This window comes from Tasmannia lanceolata, unplaced genomic scaffold (assembly GCF_043159265.1).
Source record: "Tasmannia lanceolata isolate RefF3 unplaced genomic scaffold, GAP_Taslan_0.1 ptg000008l, whole genome shotgun sequence".
NCBI lineage: Eukaryota > Viridiplantae > Streptophyta > Magnoliopsida > Canellales > Winteraceae > Tasmannia > Tasmannia lanceolata.
The window spans coordinates 61,063,457-61,083,449 of record NW_027518685.1 but is presented as its reverse complement, the minus strand read 5'-3'; the positions used below and the strand labels follow the sequence as shown (position 1 = coordinate 61,083,449).

General features: G+C 36.7%; 1 long non-coding RNA gene across 1 annotated transcript; it reads right to left on the bottom strand.

The window, feature by feature from the left end:
• Nucleotides 1-10,363: 10,363 nt before the first annotated feature.
• Nucleotides 10,364-10,898, bottom strand: LOC143883700 (uncharacterized). The gene is made up of 3 exons (XR_013252482.1): nt 10,827-10,898; nt 10,496-10,720; nt 10,364-10,390 (listed from the first exon to the last, which is right to left on the bottom strand). It is a non-coding gene; the product is annotated as an uncharacterized LOC143883700 (long non-coding RNA).
• Nucleotides 10,899-19,993: the final 9,095 nt, after the last annotated feature.

Here is a 19,993-nt window from a genome sequence, read left to right as displayed (position 1 = left end):
GATTGCTATCATATAAATACAAGCAAGAGAGATTGCCACATCACAAGCACACTTACCCGCTAACAAGACACCTCATAAATAACAAACTCCCACTACCCTACAACACATAGCTATATAACTAACACCCATAAACACACATCCATCCACTAACTAACCCCATTTACACCACCACTATCATGCACACATCACACTCATAAAGAAATATATATTATAAGGCCATCCAATAGCTAAAAAGTTCACATTCACAAGAAATTCATAGTTACAGATTAATATTTTTAAGGTATTTAATGGGTAAATGAAAATTTACATTTATAAGGTTTTAATAACCTCGCCATTTATACAGCATCAGGAAAAGAGAACTTCTAGGAAGACACAACTATGTCAAAGATATTCATATTATCACCATAGCAAAGTGCCATTTATTCTGAATTTTAAATTTTTGACTTCACAAATTTAGCCTTTTAGAATATTGTTATGCATTGTATGGAAAACATTTGTTTTATGTGAGCTATTTTGTGTCACGCCGCGAACCAAAAATCCGGGGTCCGGCATACGTGACAGCCACCGCACGCCCATAGGGTCACCCCAACAAGCATGCAAGGCTTCTTCACAACCAACTATTCTCAATATTTAGAGCGACTAATAAATGCAGAAATTTTAGTCTCAATTAAAGCTCAAATGAAATACATATATAGGTCCATAAGTCTAAATTTCAACAATAATTATTCAACGACAATCACCTTAGTAAAATAACAAAAGTTTCTAAACTAAAAATAATGAAATAAAGCAGGAAATGTCTTAGGTTCCAATCCAAGTGCTTGAACGCAGCAAGTCTATTGCCGCTCCTCTGTATCTAAAAATTGTTAAACCACATAATGAGCTAATAGCCCAGCCGATTTTCCCAAATCCAAGTCAGCTAATAGGAAAACGAAAGCATGCTAGTGCGGAAAAGAAGTAACATGCCATAAAATTTTAGTCTATGTAGAAATTGATAAGAAGCAAGAAAATCATTTCTACATAAGCTACATAAGAAAAATACCAGTTTTTACAAAAACGGTTCCAACCACTCGGTTATGCAATCTTTCACTTTGAAATCAATGACAAAGAATATATATTTTCAACCACTTGGTTTTGCAGTTTCCCATTTAGAAAACAAATACTTAACAGTCTTCTCGGTGGCCAATTTCCAACCTTATTGGCAAGTAGCGTACCAAGGCGAACACTCGTTCGCAGGACTCACAGGTCCTAAAGTGCGCAATGTAATATTATCAATAGCCAGAGGACTCCCAACTGGCGCCCAAGATCAACCTTCCGGGCAGATAAATTTGACCGGTCAACGTGATCACGTCTAGTGTATTCACCCACTGGCAGGTTGGGCACTAGATCCCCGCCAGAGATCAACCTAACTGGCGGAATCCATTCCGTAGCAAGACTGTATACAAATATAGAGAGAAACAATTTAATGTCTGCAATACCATGCCATAAATTTTATAAACGCTTCAAGCCATAGGGGACTCCCCCCATTCCAATCCATGGAAACCATGTCGTAAACAAAATGCTTTTCAAATTTTTTGCTTCATGAATTCAAGTTTTCAAAATCATGTTCTTCATAAAGCTTTTATGTATAGTAATGAAAATATTTCAAGACTAAAGGATACCATGCATAATGACATTCAACTATTCGGAATGACATGCTCAAAACCAGGCAGTGAGAAATCTTCTCCAAAACAAGTTCCAAATGAGAGTAGATATGCAAAAATTGTAATAGAAAGCTTTCAACTTAGCTAAATGTAAATATTTGATAATACACTGACATAGGGTAGGATCACCTACCTTAAGCGCTACTCCAGGAATTTCCTTTGCAAGGTCGAGACCACAAAGAAGATCTTCCTAGAGTGTAGAGAGATATGATGTAAAGTAAGTGGCTGAAATGAAAGAAAAGCTTAGAGTTATATAGGACTGTTGGGGTAGAAGGTTACTCACCTCTCGTTGCAATGACCAAGCAATAGAAGGCTTTTTCCCGGTTGAGAAGGAACGACGACAACCAATTGTGGTCGTGTCAAACGCGACTACAAGTATGAGATGGAGGGTCCCAAGACAGCAAGCTTCCTCTTGCACTTTGCACCAAAGACGACATAGAACTTCCAAGGTATTTCAAAACCCCAAGAAAGGAGGCTAAAAAATGCAAATGAAGGGTGGATCGGGGCTCAAACAATTAGCAGTAGTGGCTGTTTGTATTGAATTAGAATCCATTGGCATTGAATTTTAGGGGATGTTGTAGGTGAGGGCACAAATACAAAGGGTGGCTGTTGTCATTCAAGGAAGAGGGAAAATGATGCCTTCAAAGAGAACCGATCTAGTCTCTGATATAACCTTCACTAGAGGGAAAAGACCAACAATGGTCTCTCCCCCAAATCCACCCCCTTCCAATAGATGATAAGAAAGTGACTCATTTTCCATAAAGGCTTGATTTGTAAGAAAGGCAACTGCCTTCATCGACCATGACAACCATTAAATTTGATTAGGCAAATTGCCTTGCTTGCCCATGACTAAAAGGTAAACAATTTTATTGGATTAACTTGCCTTCCTTGCCCATGGCCAATCCAACACATCAACCCAAATTGCCTTGATTGCCCACCATAATATAGGTAGTTAAGAAATTAATTGGCCTATTCTTATGGCAACAAATCATGCCCATCCAAAAATTCAGAGAAGACACCCAACGAATTGGGTCCTTCTCTCTTTCTTTCCCTTTTAAAATAAGATTGATAGGGGAGTATCATTCTTTACACTCTTATTTAAGGGGACCCTACAATATCATCCAGGACTCATCATGACCCTTTAAAATTAAAACATTTCTAATTCAATCACTAGTCACCGAAATTGAAATCCCTAATGAGCAAAAAAATCTTATTCATACTTTATTTAGGGCCTTTGCTTAAAAGCATAGCTACTTTTAGTAAAACATCAAATACCTGATTTTGATAATCACACCCTACTAAAAAAACTAACACTTATAAAAATTACCCTATTCTAGAGGCATGAGTTTTGGTAGGGACACTCCTTTCCAAGCAAATATTCCTAATTTCGATTTTAGTAACGACACTCATTCCAAGGAAATTAATCATAAGTCCATTTGATAATAACACCCATTACAAGTAGTTAAAACATGTTCTGTCATTGGGGCTGGGTGTTACATTTTGGAATTTTTTTTTTCTGACAAGATGGTTTAAGATTGCTTCTAAATTTGAACACAGATTTTTAAAAGGTTCAAACATGAGAAAAATGATTTATTTATTTATTTGGTAAGCTAGGATCAAACCTGCGACCTCAAGGTTGAGGAGCAAAGCCTCAACCATTGACCCCACATGAGAAAAATGTGTCATGTGTAAAGGGAGTTCTTGTAAGTTCTTTTCAGTATATTGAGATGGATTGTCATTTTCTGAGAGAAAGACATAGACACGCTTTCTTGGTCTCTTAGTTTAACTATACAAATTGAGAAGGATAAAAACTAAATTAACCAGCACTACAAGAAAAGGGACATTCACCGACGGTCATGACCTTCGGTGTATATACCAATGAATGTCGGTGTAACTTACATCGACACTTTTAGTGAACGTCACTGATGCTACCGTGCCTAAATGTATGTACCGACGTTTTTCAATAAACGTCGGTGATGCCATTTATACCGGCCTTTATGAACGTCGTTATAAATAAAAATCAAACATTGTTGTTAAGGTAATCGCCGACGCTTTAAGAAACCGTTGGTGTATATAATATTACACCGACGGTCACGACCGTCATTAAATCCCAAGTGGGCCTTTGGATACGTATATTTACCGTCGTTTTTGGAGCGTTGGTAATTACACCGACGGTTACTGACCATTGGTGAATATGCTATTCAGCGACGTTTTTAGAGCGTCGGTGATAAGACCGACACTCACAAAACGTCGTTGAATAGGATATGGCTGCACTTTGATTGTTGAAATCACCGATGGCCCTGACCGTCGGTAAATATAGATAATTTTTTTTTTTTAAATCCCTTTATTTTGAATTTGTCCATCAAATGGAGATACAACCTGTCACATGTACATAGGGATCTTATTATACAACCTCACACTGCAATGGCATTGAAACAAACCATCTTTACAAATTATAATTATATAACTAACTAAATTTACAAGCAAGGACAATATATTGAAGATTGTAAACAAGCTAAAGTTACAAGCAAAAATTGATCTTCTCTTCTTCCCACACGTGACTTCACCGTCCCGTATAAAAACTCTGAAAATGAATATCCTTTTTGGCAGATTTAGCCTTATTGTTTGAAGCCCCACATTCTTTGAAAATGGGTATGGGAACAACTAAGAATACTGGGCATGCATTCTTTGAACTAGATAACCTCAAACATGAGCTTGCTTTTGCGCTAGATATTTCATTACTCCAATCAGAGCTCAAATCTTTCTTTGCAGCTTGATTTTGTCACTACACAGCATATTTGTAATAGAAATTAACATAGCAACATAACCACACAAAAGGTCCATTAGTTGATATGTTTAAGCAGTGCTTACAATATAAACATTTCAATAAAAATAAATCAAATGAACCCTCAGTTTCAAACTAGTATAACAGGTGGCAAAAGAATAGCTCTCTGTTTTGGATTGCACCAAAAAAGTCCAGTCTCTTATAGACCAGCTAATACATATTGAATTAAGGGTGATATGAATGCCAACAAAACCTATGCATAAGATTGGCACCCAACACCGGCATCTTAAATATCGGCAAAACCATCCAAAATCACCACATGGAAACAGGATTTGCATGATAGGGCTAGATGCCTAACAGCAAATGCTAAGCAATTTTAAATACCCATAGAAAATTCAGTCTACTGCATTGCTGAAGATTGCTTGGGTGGCATAAATTTGCCTGAAATGTCAGCCTTCAATTTCAACTAGTTGTAGACCCGTGCAATGCACGGGGCGAGAGAAAAAACTAAATTGTTTATAAAAAGTAGGTCAAGCTTCACATGAGAGTAAGTAAAAGAACAAATATGAAAATCCTAGATAGCACCCTGAAGTTAGAGTGAATACAAATTATGGAAAGACTAAAATCTTGTATAAGGAAAATCAAATTTTTTTTTTGAATGTTTAAAAGCAAGTAATTATCCTTAACCATAGAGAAGAAATAGGTAAAGTAACACAAAACAGAGAAATAAAAAATGGCAACGGATGAAGTTCATGATCCGTGGGCAGACTGTAGTTCCTTTTTCTCGTAGAAGTAAGAATCCCAAACAGAGACATGGATTACAAACAGAGACAACTATTGCAAGAAAAGAATGAAAAGAAGAATCCCAAATAAATGATCGCACTGGCGCGGAACATGGATGAAATCCATACTTATAGTTATTCGGGTTGTCCGTCGTCATGTCGATCTTGTCTCTTTCTATCACTGGTTGGTAGTGTATAAAGAAAATGAAAAACAAAACCTTAGAGAGACGGGGGATATTATTCTCGTAGAAGATTACAAACATAGATAACTATTGCAAGAAAAGATGAAAAAGAAGAAAACCATATAAATGATCACATTGGCGTGGAACATGGATAAATTCAATAGCTTATAGTTGTTCGATCTCGTGCAACCATTCAAATGGGACATTAATGTCGCTATGGAGGCAATAAACTAATCTTTTCTAAATTTATCATAACTAATATTTACAAATAATCATATTTGACTTCAAAACCATTTGCATATGAGATTATTGTATATGCAAATGAATATTAGAGGTATCCAAAGAGAAGGGTAGAGAGAAAGAGTACCTTCCAAACCCCACTACTTACAAATAATCATATTCGACTTCAAAACCATTAGCATATAAGATTATTGAATATGCAAATAAGTGTTAGAGGTATCCAAAGAGAAGGGCAGAGAGAAAGAGTACCTTCCAAATCTCCTCAATATAAATACAAGGTGACTTCTGAAGAGGTCTCCCATCATGAAATGCACCAATGATACATAATTTAAAGAGACAAATAAGAAGCTTCATGGAAGACACCATTAACTTTTCATCCGGTAGACTAACACCTACATGGAAAAAATAGACTGAGAAGAATTAAAACACCGCTTAGAACAGTAGATAGAAATTAAGAATTTAGAGAGATCCTCCACAAATTTCACGGAAAAAAGAACTCGATAAGAATTAGTACTCTGCTAAGAACTGTATATAGAAATTTCTAAGGTCCTCCACAAATTTTGAGAGAGGCATTAAGGTCGTTCACGATACGGAAACATGCTCGAATAGCTTCATCAATTTGCCATAGTAGCAAAATTAGCCGCCAAAGAAATCGATACAAAGAAAGAAAACACTTTCAATTTTTCAACTAAATAGTCCTAGAACATACCTCTCATTGTCTCTCTCTCGAAAAAGCCCAAACTCCTCGCTTTCTATTGCCATGATCATATAATGTAACTCCTCCCTCTTCTAGGTGGCAAACTAAATACTAAATTTTCTCCTTTTTTTTATTAACTCCTTGTCTTCCAGCTACAAAAACGAAATCCCCAATTTCAAGAGAGTTGTTGAAACAAAAAGGAAGTTACTACCTTTTTGACTTTTAGTGAGAAGAAAAACAGATAAAATAAAAAGAGAGCCAACCCATATAATAAATTTAAAAGGCTTTGAATTGATATGAGAACCACTATTTGGGATGTTTTGTAACATAACAAAAGACTATCAAATCGAGGATTTCAAGAAAAATCGACAGTAAAGAGATTCATGCTTAGATGATTAACTTCTTCCCATCGTTTCACTTGAAGCAACACCAATTCACAACATAAAATAATCACTCTTGCATTTCCTCGAATGCATAAACAATGACTTAGATTCCAAAATCAAATGGTCGTAGAGCAGAAATTAAAATTACCTGAACTGCGTCTATCAGTTTTGGTCTATTAGAATCAGCGGCAGGACGGGTTCCAAAGATCAAAGAGCTAGGCCATACATATCCCAAAAAAAATACCTACAAAAACACATCATCCTGATAAAATAGTGAAGAAAGAAATAGAATTGCAGAGGGTAGGGAGTTGGTTTTACATTGAAATCAGGTTGGGTTCATGTTGAATCAATTCATTTTTTCAATAAAATCAATGCTCAAAGGATACTTGGGTAACATTTCTTATTAAAAATAACTTATGCGCAGGGATCATGTTACTATAGTCCTGAGATAATAATCTATAACAAAAGATATAAATATCTTTGCCTTTGCCTGAATGAAATCAACATGAGCAAAACTCTGTTGGAAGCCCTGTATAATCCTTTTGCTTGGAGGAGCTCTTCCACATGAGATCTGCTTCTAAAATCTCACGTCATAAGTGTTACTCTGCTCGATCAATAGCTCAATCTGGTGGGGGCAGAGAGAGAGAGAGAGAGAGAGAGAGAGAGAGAGAGAGAGAGAGAGAGGCTCTATCCTCTGGGCGGGGGGGGGGGGGGGGTGAAGTTCACAATCAATAGGGAGATAACAACCTGGTAATTTAATAGTTAGTGAAGAATATCAATATATATATATATATATATATATATATATTTTCTGAATGTTTGAAGGCCGCTTTCATAGGCCTGTTCAAAGTACTATGAGAAATCTATGATGCTATAACAAAGGAGCTTGTACTTACACATGCCAACCTCTAAAAAATGAATATGTGGGCATAGAGACACTGATTTTAAAGTTAATATTTAAGAGATATTATATGATGAAGGGCCATATAAACAAGTATCCATCATCCCATCCTTGATAACAGCAGCTCACTTTTTTAGGAGCTGCTGTTGGATCAAATATCAAGGGTGGTACTTCCGTCGTACCACCTTTACGTGTTTATACAGCCTTTCATCATATAATTCCTCACTATTTAAATAGGTTCAAAATGTTTGATATCAGTAGCTTTTAAACATTAAAACGACGACATAACTTTGAATTCTATGCCCAGCATTGCATCAACCAAGAATCAAATAGAATGTTGAACATTAATATTATTTTATTTGGAAATTCAAAGTGTTCACATATTTTAGCACTAACAGCATGATACTAATGTTGCACAGCCCATGTTTTATACCTAAAATCATATTTGTCCGCATTACTCAAAGTGTCACATAAAACATACAATTTGCCCGAATTGAAATGAATTACACTTTCATGATTGTTAATGGTTTTAATGATAATCTTTTACCATCTATAGCTGGAGATGAGTTTGAACTGTAGGTAAATTAATAAGGTCGGATTCTTGCAAAAATATGACAGGTGGGAATGCTTAAGGTCGGATTCTTGCAAAGCAACACTCCCATGTGCAAATATATGACAGTTGGGAATGCTTAAGGTCGGATTCTTGCAAAGCAACACTCCCATGTGCAAATGGGGACATTGTAGACACATCACCAACCGGACCCATGATCCCTAGCATACAAATTCAAACACTTTATACCATGCAAATGTTTCAGTTACCATATAAATTTAACTGGTCACCTAACAATTTGCCACATCATGGAAAAAGCTTACTTGCTGAAAAATTTGAAGTAAAATGTTAACCGGCCATCATATAAAGTGATAGTAACATACTTGAGACAATTCCTCCAGAAGGAGAGAAGGACTGCACCATACTTTCATGAAAGATATAGAGAACACCATAGGAATAGAAAATTTAAAAAACAAAAACCAAATCATGATGCTAAAATTAAAAAAAGAACGAGAAAGAAAGGTTTGAATAGATGCGTATCTAGAAATGAAACACACGAGCGTGTGAACACAGAGACAGAGAGCTTGAAAGAAAGAAACAGAGAAAGAGATCGAGATAGAGAGCTTGAGAGAGAGAGAGAGAGAGAGAGAGAGAGAGAGAGAGAGAGAGAGAGTCCCAAACAAATGGGGCTATGGTATCAAATTCAGAATTTCAGAAAGGAAAACATAGAAAGAAATTAAATCATTCCCAACTAATGGGACATTCAAAACCCAATAAATTAAAACATTACCCAATAAACTTGGTGAAATTCCTATAAAGCCCATCAAACTACAAGTTTTATTTTCAGTCTATGCATGAACACCCATACTAAAAAAATGTCTGACAAATAAACAAACAGAAAAAATTCAAGTATATTTTGAATATAAGTTGAAGATAACAAAAATATGAGATTTTTGAATACCAATTCGGCAATTCCAAATAAACCCCACCATGCTTAACCCCATGGACGGTTATCTCCCTCAAGGGTCTTTTCTTCATCTTGGCCCCACCCACCACCAGATTATGCATATCATAAATGTAGATCACAATTAGATAGCATCTTGAATACACTTATAGATGAACAATTACTCAAGAGACAAAAGATCATATCAATAGTGTTGCCACATCCTAATAAATAGAAGGAAAGAGGCAAAATATAACAAAAAGAACTCACAATTTCCATTATGTAGATCCAAAGGATCACTTTTCTCTTGATCCAAAGCTCTCCCATGACCTCTAGTATCCTGTGCAAAGCAAAACCCAAAAGGGTCTGAAGTAGGGAGAAGAGGGAAACCCATGTAGTCTTGCCCGTACTTAAATTCATTGCTTCCATGAGAGAAAAAAAATAGAAACCCTAGATGAAAACCCCAAATCAAATAAACCATAGAAGCATAGAAGGAAAGAGGCAACAAATAACCAAAAAAAAAAAAAAAAAACTCACGATTTCCATTATGTGGATCTAAAGGATCATTTTTCTCTTGGTCCAATGCCCTCCCAAGACTTGTAGTATCCTGTACAAAATGCAAAGGGATCTAAAGGATCATTTTTCTCTTTATCCAAACCATCATGTTTCCACACCGCTGAAATTGATGAAGTTAACACAAGATTCTTGACCGATCGCTTGGCTTTTAGGAAGTAACTTTCAATTCAGCATGCAAGGTCTTACACGTATATGCTGACTCAAGTAATACGTTTTCATTAAGAATTCCAACTAAATATACACACGCAAGAAATGGTTAGGGATGGATTAAAATCTCCAAATGTAAGTATAATAAAACAATATAGCATTTCTTTCTAGTCATCAAAGATGCATGTTTCATTTCTGAACCAAATAGGAAATATAAGTTCATGTACAGGCTCATAAGCATATCTTCCCAAACAAATAGAAAGGTATAATTTTACAAAAAATAGACAGAGTGTTTAATGGAAAGGATCACCATCACCAACACCACCTCCCCCACCATCAGCATTACCATCACCATCACCATCCCCATCACCAAACATATACAAAAACCAAAAAGGTTTTACGACAATAAGATGAGGAAGTATAATACAATGGATAAAAAAAACTAATTAAGTGCAAGGGAAGCCACAAACATAAGGTGGCTCAAAGAATCCATCCCGGTCTTACCTGAAAACAAATGAAACGCAAAAGTATTGACAAAAATTAGTATACTTGTCAATAAAAATATCATCAACCACCAATAAATTCATGCCTTATATATCATTTGCTTACTAGGTGGGATGGCCAAGCGATTGGTGCTCCTACCGCGTCTCCCATACATGTGAAGAATTCAGACGGTCTTACTAGAGCCTCGTCCAGAAGCACTGCGACCGATATCTGGACCTCGGTGAAAAACTCCCCTAATGGCTCATCATCAACTACATGTAATGGATCGACGCTCATACGAACGCCACGTGCAACTCTGACCCCCGCACGTCGAATGCTCATTAATGTAACCTTAGAAAAAGCCAAATAATCAGAAAAAAAATCATATATTATTTAATTCGGACAGTTTTTGCCATATGATATAGATTAAAAGTCACTAAATTTATTCCGGTCTTACCAGAATCTCATCTCCCTGGCTGCTAGTGGGGGGTACATGCTGCTGCAGAGTAGTAAGATCGTCAGATGCCTAAGAAAAAAAACAACATAGATATGTGAAGGAACGATTGAACAAGTAGATCTATTAAATGAAAAATAAATTATATACATACATTGCTACTTTGAACGCCCTGAAAATGAGAAAGTAGCGTCGCTATCTGTCGCTCCATTTCAGACTACCTCGCACTCATACGCGTCACCTCATCGTTCAGTTGTTCATTGGCCCGCTCAAGTGATGCAGCCTTTTCCTGCCACATCCCACCACCTAATGGCAAGCCAAACAACCTAGACGGCGTAGGGCTAGGTCCCAGCATGCACACCCTGCCTCGTTTCTCTGCGCCAAAGACCCGCCCTAAGTCATCATTTTGGGCAATTGAGGACCTAGACTCGGGATGCTGAGTCTGGATGTCCTTTATTTGTGCCTGCAATAAAGAGAAGGTGAAATAATCAAGTTTTATATAAATTGTAATATCAAGAGTAATATAGTAGATTAACTACGAATGTTACAAAACTTACTATAATAGCTTTGCAGGTATCATCATAAGGCGTTTTGTCTTTCTTATGGTGGGTACGTATGAAGATATCTCCACGGCTTTGAGGCCTACCATTGTTGACGGTCTATCCTCATAGAAAAATATCATTGTTTGTAAGTATCGAAGAGCTGACAAGTAAATCAATTAAAGTCATTATTGAAATTACCTCCTCTTTCCAATACACTGCGTTGCTTTTTGTCCCACCGGTGTGTTTTATCATTTGTAAGGCGCAATTCGCTTTGTTTTGAATGCAAAGGTCCTAAATCATGACATCCAAAAAATATTCAATTCCATTCTTTTGTATGTAGAAGAACCCAAAATTTATTTAACATTCAATCTTACCTTCGATGCTCGTGTACTCCAGTGGTCACACAGAAATCGGTAGTGCGACTCAGTAATTCTATCTAGTGGCGGAGGAAGATCCTCGTCAAAATAGTTTGTCTTCAAGGTACACCTCCATTCCCGCTACTTCCTTCCAATGTTTGCAATAACCCTGTAAGCCCAATGGTTCTCACCTTGGCAATCTTCTATGTTTTGATGATTCCAAACTCAAGTTGAAATGTGTTGTATTTCTAACGTGTTTGATGTTTAAGTGCATGTATTGAAGATTCAAACATTTCAAACACTTAGATCAAGAAAAACGGCATGGATCGAGGCTTGTACATCCTTGAACACCATTTGAAGCCAAAGGATGATGATGGCTTGGAGCATTCAAGGAGAGATCTTGAAGAGCCAAAGAAATGGAGGTGATCCATGCAAGAGTTCAAGACTTGACGATGTGCTTCAAAAGTAGAAGATTTGAAGGCTTAAGTCTTGTATTAGATTGTACATCTAATCCCTATTAGGTACCCCACCTTGAGGCATAATGGAGTCACCAAACAACTGACCCTAATTGGAATAACAATCCCATCTCTATGTAATTTGGAAGCCCTTGAAGCCCAAAAATTATCAGCATAAAAAAATCTTGAATATCTGCTGATTTAGGCTTCTCGGAACTTCGAGAATATTCTCGGAGCTCTGAGCTCGGAACTTCGAGAAAGTTCTCGGAGCTCTGAGATTTGGTCATGTAACTTTTTTCCAAATTCTGTTTGTATTCCCGGAACTCCGAGAGAAATTCTCGGAACTCCGAGAAAATCTCTCGGAACTCCGAGATCACTGTGTCGGGAACAAAGTTATGACCGTTGGGAAAATTCACAGAATTACGACTATGCCCTTGTAACAGTCATATTTGGGTTTTCTCTATGTATATGTGTTCTCAATGCCTTAGAAAATATCTCTCTCATTCCTAAACATGTTCTAAACACATTAGAGAGTGGTAATCACCCTTGTGCCTCAATTTGGGATATCTAGAGGGATTAGACCTAGGCTTGAATTTGTATATCATTTCAAAGAATGGAATTTGTGTGAGCTTGAGAGCTATCTACCCTTCAAGAGGGATTTGTATTTTTTTCTATTTTCTTTGATTGTATTTGGGCGAGTGTTCGGAGAAGCGGAGCCCCCTCTCCGTGGTGAGGATTGCCACCAAGGTTAAAGCGATTGTAATCGGCACCGATCTTCACCGTGGTTAAGAAGATCAACTTAGTGAAGCCATCAACGGGTTTGGTTGGTGGAGTGGAGTAGGCCTTGTGTGTTTGAGGACCGAACCACTTTAAATCTCGGGTGCACTCTTTCTTGTCTCTTGCTCCTTTCTTGCATTGCACTTTAGATTTAACTCACTTGCTTAAATTATTTTATTTTTTGATCTCTTAATCCTTTATTGGAGAGTTTAAATATTTAGGTTAAAAATTTTAAAAGGTAAATATTATTTGTATCAACCTAATCTCCTTTTAGGTTGCCAATTGGGCCCACCCTTGGAATTTCACTTGGTATCAGAGCTAGGGCTCTTGTTTCAAAAGCCTTAACCGGTAAGAGTTAAAAGATCATTACTGGTAAAATCCATGAATTTTAAAATTGGTGAGGACATCTCTATCCCTCCATCCTTTGATGGAACCAACTATGGGAAATGGAAAACCCGTATGAGGTTCTTTTTAGGATCTTTGGATTTAGAGATCCTAAAACTTGTAGAAAATGGTATTTCTAAAAAGGGAAAAATAGGGTCAAAATTGCATACATTAAATAGTAGAGCTTTGATTGCAATTTGTTGCTCGTTGTCTCCCCATGTTTTTGAGAAAATTTCAACATGTAAAGATGTACATGAGATTTGGATTAAACTTGAAGAATTCTTTAAAAATCATACTTGTCATCTTTCATTAGAAGATTCTAAGGTTTCTCATTTACATGGTAGTGTTGTGAATCCTTGTTTAAACATTTTTGATATTAAAAAGGATTTCAACTCCTCAATTTCCAAACTACAAAATGAGATTGATTCCTTGCACTTGAAAATTGATAATTTCTCGCTTAAAAATGATGCTTTGAATCAAATAAACAATGATTTGATAAATGTAAACAAAGACTTGATTCAAAGATATAAGTCATTTGCAAAAGAAAATGAGAAATTGGTTTTTGAAAACCAAAATTTGCAAGAAGAGAAGAAAAATGTTGACAATCTTAAATCTTCTTGTAGTGTTACATGTCCATCTACTTGTTGCACAAAATGTCATTTTTGTGGTAGATTAGGACATTTTAAAAATGAATGTGTGGTTAAATCTTTACCTAAGACTAAGATGATTTGGGTTGAAAGAACACTTTAGGTAAATCTAAGCCATTTCGAACCAAATGGATGTGGGTTCCAAAGGCCCCAACCTAGTTTTCTATGCTTTTGCATTAGATTAGGGGCATATGTTTAAATTGAATATCGTTATGAATTTTGGTTCTTTGTGCCCAAGACTTTTACTTAGATTGTTATATCTTTATCTTGGGAATTTGATTTGGATGATCCCCATTTATTGATGATTGTATTTTGTTTAAAGGGGACATTTGATTTAGGGGGAGCTAGAAAATGAGTTATCTTTCAAAATCCCATATGAGTTTTCAAAACCCTCCTTATTTTGAATTTTGCTTTTATTAAGGGGGAGTTTTGATTTGATTTATTCCTTGACAAAGGGGGAGCTACATATTGCATAATTTTTCCCTTATATTTAAAACTTTCATCGCTTCTTTTTGTGATGACAAAGGGGGAGAAGTTTTATGTTGAGTGTGCTTAAATGTGGCAATCACCTTGTGTGTTGTCATCATTAAAAAGGGGGAGATTGTAAGCCCAATGGTTCTTACCTTGGCAATCTTCTATGTTTTGATGATTCCAAACACAAGTTGAAATGTGTTGTATTTCTAACGTGTTTGATGTTTAAGTGCATGTATTGAAGATTCAAACATTTCAAACACTTAGATCAAGGAAAACGGCATGGATCGAGGCTTGTACATCCTTGAACACCATTTGAAGCCAAAGGATGATGATGGCTTGGAGCATTCAAGGAGAGATCTTGAAGAGCCAAAGAAATGGAGGTGATCCATGCAAGAGTTCAAGACTTGACGATGTGCTTCAAAAGTACAAGATTTGAAGGCTTAAGTCTTGTATTAGATTGTACATCTAATCCCTATTAGGTACCCCCACCTTGAGGCATAATGGAGTCACCAAACAACTGACCCTAATTGGATTAACAATCCCATCTCTATGTAATTTGGAAGCCCTTGAAGCCCAAAAATTATCAGCATAAAAAAATCTTGAATATCTGCTGATTTAGGCTTCTCGGAACTCTGAGAATATTCTCGGAGCTCCGAGCTCGGAACTTCGAGAAAGTTCTCGGAGCTCTGAGATTTGGTCAAGTAACTTTTTTCCAAATTCTGTTTGTATTCCCGGAACTCCGAGAGAAATTCTCGGAACTCCGAGGAAATCTCTCGGAACTCCGAGACCACTGTGTCGGGAACAAATTTATGACCGTTGGGAAAATTCACAAAATTACGAGTATGCCCCTGTAACGGTCATATTTGGGTTTTCTCTATGTATGTGTTCTCAATGCCTTAGAAAATATCTCTCTCATTCCTAAACATGTTCTAAACACATTAGAGAGTGGTAATCACCCTTGTGCCTCAATTTGGGATATCTAGAGGGATTAGACCTAGGCTTGAATTTGTATATCATTTCAAAGAATGGAATTTGTGTGAGCTTGAGAGCTATCTACCCTTCAAGAGGGAGTTATATTTTTCTATTTTCTTTGATTGTATTTAGGCGAGTGTTCGGAGAAGCGGGCGGAGCCCTCTCTCCGTGGTGAAGATTGCCACCAAGGTTAAAGCGATTGTAATCGGCACCGATCTTCGCCGTGGTTAAGAAGATCAACTTAGTGAAGCCATCAACGGGTTTGGTTGGTGGAGTGGAGTAGGCCTTGTGTGTTTGAGGACCGAACCACTTTAAATCTCGGGTGCACTCTTTCTTGTCTCTTGCTCCTTTCTTGCATTGCACTTTAGATTTAACTCACTTGCTTAAATTATTTTATTTTTTGATCTCTTAATCCTTCATTGAAGAGTTTAAATATTTAGGTTAAAAATTTTAAAAGGTAAATATTATTTGTATCAACCTAATCTCCTTTTAGGTTGCCAATTGGGCCCACCCTTGGAATTTCAAACCCAACCCTTATGGCTATCACCAAAAGCCCATTTTTCCTACATTACATGTAAAAAAAAGACCGAAATATAATATAATTGGCAATTTGATGATGAAGAAACAAAGACAAATGTTTGTCATTTCAGTATACCATAACAATATCCCATGCGTCATCTTTATTTTGCTTCGGCATCTTCCTCCAGTCAAGATAAGTAAGTGGCAATTTATCACCCATTCTCGCTACAGACCCGAGGAAATTCGCCAATTTGTAAGCTTTTGGACAGTCGGGTTGCCCAAGCTCATTAAATTCCACAATTTTTTTCTCTTTAGAACCCCATGTATCTTTGCAATGTGTGGCCCCTCGAGTCCTCTTCGATGAGGAGGGGATGAAATGGGAAGACATATGGAGATCTTGTGAAGGTGGGATAAGCTCGTGTGCATCTAAATGTGGGCTCGTCTCCTGTGTCTCTGAATGTGTGATCGGCTCTTGCCACTTCGAAGGTGGGAGTGTCTCATCTTCCATGTAAGATGGGAGCGTCTCAACTGCCATGCAAGGTGCGTGAGGCTTTATCCTCTGGGCAGGGGGGGTGTATATGTCTCCTCATAGAGGGTGGCTGTGAGTCATGGGAGGTGGGGATATTCTTCCTCTTTGCCATGACTGAATGATAAAGATATGACCTCTAATATAAAAAAGGGAGATCTACATCAGTGATTAATAACACATATGCACTTAGCTGCATGTTAAAAAAGTGAATGGGTCCCACATGCATCCAAATGTTGTTTCAGACATGAGTAACTCAATTGAGGATGATAATTTTTTCTTCCCAAAAATGTTGTTCAGAAATGATGTTTCCATATAATTGTGTACCTGATTGTGCACTCCCACCAACAAATAGGCAGGAAGACAATTATTATGCTTTGCAGGCTTCATTTCTATACCTGAAACTTTCTATCAGTAATGATTGTGGTAAATTACAAAGTTTTTAGAGGTGTGAGGCATGAGGTGTAAGGCCTCATGAATTTTCAAAAAAATTAAATTAAAAAATTAAGAAAAAAATAGAAAATTGTGAAAAAATCTATAAAAAAATATCCCTTCATTTCCCGTATCATCATCCAACTATCGTTACGCAAAGAAAATAAAGAATGAAACCCATCTAAAAGATATTACAAACAATCAGTTAACGTCCTAGTGGTCATTGAGTTTGCAAGTACTTACCAAGCTACCAACACTGGGCAAACAAAATAACAATTTTACATCACATTTCCACATCACGGACACAATGTCACAAGTAGAAAACACACATGAAAAGGTGTATAAATAAGGACTCGGACTCATCGTTGACTGAAGAGCAACTCCAACTATGTTAGGATCCAAATAGGAAAGTCCACTCAACCCTAGTCTACCTTAAATCTTCCTCTCTGTCTTTTGATCCTGAAACACACAAGAAAGGAAAAAAGTTTACTAAACACTGGAGAGCCTTAGTTAATTTACTAACTGATAATAAATTGAAAGTAAACTTTGGACATGCAAAGCATAAGATGCTCCTCTCAAGATTTTATAAATTATTTGAAAATTTGTGGTGTCATTCCTATGACTTAGGGCCAACCCTTAACAAGAAAGAGTTTTTTTTGTTTTTTTAACAAGAAAGACTGTCTCCATCTAGTATAAGTGTTTGCTTCTAGAGAGAGTGGAAACCTCTCCCTAGATACACACTTTCCAAGGCAAAGATTTTGACTATGCTAAAGAGGGAGTTGGTAGACTTGTTTATGCATTTGGGCATGCTCGCAAGATGATCTATAAGAGGGATTTAACAGAAAGCTTCAGGAATTGAACTTGGCAGAAAAACAGGTAGGTAATGATGTAGGCAAAAACAGGTTCAATTTTTGGAGGATTTAAACTCAGGCTTGACCTGGACCAGTGTTACCGGTGTCGCTTACACCCCCCCCACATGCCCTCCCCTTGTATTGACCAACGATCTGCATCGCATGACCCACACGGTTTATTTGTGACCTAGGTCGTTAAAAATGGCGATCCAGGTCGTACGACTAAAAACATGCTTCGTTTGCAACCTTGTAGCACTGTTAGTCTCCTAAGCCTTGTAATTTGAAGGGTAAGTAAGGTATTAACAGTTAACTTGAATGTCTTTGGTGCTCACCGGTGTCCTGTCAATATATCATAGTGTGTAAACCTTGTGTGACGACCCGCAAGAGAGAAAGAGAGATGAATTTCAACATACGCTGATATCATGCGTCCAAGTGCTCTTTTAGTCTCCAAAATGGAAGAACTATTTTTCGCCCTTTGAGAGAGACATCAACACGGGTTTTTATCTCCAAATGCTCCAGTTACAATTTACATGCGGATATCATGCTTCCTCTAGTGTATTACACTCTTAAAATTTTGGTATTTCCCTTGTTCAAGCTAACCAAACTTGTCAGTTGATTATTATATCATATTCTTTTCTCATAAAGTTTACTCATTTGACATTTTTTATTAGTTTACAATCCCCTAATGCCCTATTCGTTTTAGATTTTGAAAATTGATTTTAATCCCAAATCGACTCAGGACCACAAACAGTGAACCAAGCCTACCCTCATTATACCCCGTACCTATTCCCGTATTGCGTACCGGAATGAACCGCGTTCCAAGTAACACATTATCTCTTTTAAAAAGAATTATCTTTCTTCTTAATAAAGCATTATTTCTTTCAAAAAATAGAAATGCAGATTGCAATTTCAGCCGTGTTGATGCCTGCCTTTAGTCATCATTCATCATACATTGCATGGATAAATTTCCCAATCAAAGCTATTGCATTGGGGGCTTTTTTCTTATCTAATTGAATTATAAATTGCAACTCCAACACTTGCCATTGTGAGTTTCACTATAACCAGTGTCTTTCTTAAAAGAAACAGGAGGGCAGCTTTCCTAGAAACCGCTCCCTTTGACGGATCCAAGCAATAGTCCAGTAACAAAAAAATTTACCCTTTTGAAATCACACTTCCATACAGTGAGAAATGACATAAATCACTAAAAATTTAACAGTATATTCATTACTTCGTCAAAAACCTTGATTGTGTATCTTGTAAAGTTTATCAACAGTCCTTGTTTTATTCTGCAATCTCATGTTGGCATGTACTCCATTGTGAAGCTATGTATTATAGACTGTCAACTGTATATGTCACGAAGCTCATAACTTTGTCTTTGATTATTTTGTGCATTTCTCATTATTTTGGTCAATTTAAGTTTTTCAGCTGTTATCTTTCCGGTTGTTCAAAAGCAGCACCAACTTCTTGTTACTCTGCTTCTATGTAATGCTTGTGCCATGGAGGTATGTTCTGATCGAAGTTCTTCTACTTCATCAGTAATAGTTTGCCTTAGGTTTATTAATGTAAATAGGAAGTATGTTAATCCTGATAAAAAAGAATGTGCTATTGTATCTGTGTGCTTAGCACTATCCCTAACTTTTCGTCTTGTTTACAATGTCATTATATAGTAATCATATTTTGGCAACATAACTTTATAGGTTAGTAGTTCATATCTTTCTTGAACTTTGTGTAGGCTCAATATACTTATAATTCCTATATGGGGGATTATCTATACTCCTCTCCCTGGTCTATTGTAACGTGATACACATGTGCTACAACCTTACCTTTAATTTTAACTGCATTAATGTTCAAAATAATTATTATAAAGCTGAACTGGAATATAGATTTTATAAAACTAGAAATTATACTTACTTTTAGTAGCACTCTTTCTCCTATTAGGTGGGGAAGTAGATCCAAAACTACTACCAACCAATTGGGATGGTGGTCAAAGTGGTACATCAGTTGAACGAACAAGAAATGATTGAATAGCAATGAAATCAAACACCATGCCATTGTTATCCAGACTGCTACGATCAACAAGAAGAAAAGAATCTTCTTTTTCAGCTATCCAATTATTGTTAGAATCAATATGGTCTGCCAAGATTGGATCAATGTTCTACATCTTCTTTCTTGCAGCTTCATGTTGTACATAATATAGATTAGAACATTTTAACTTTTCTTGTTGTAGTCACTGCT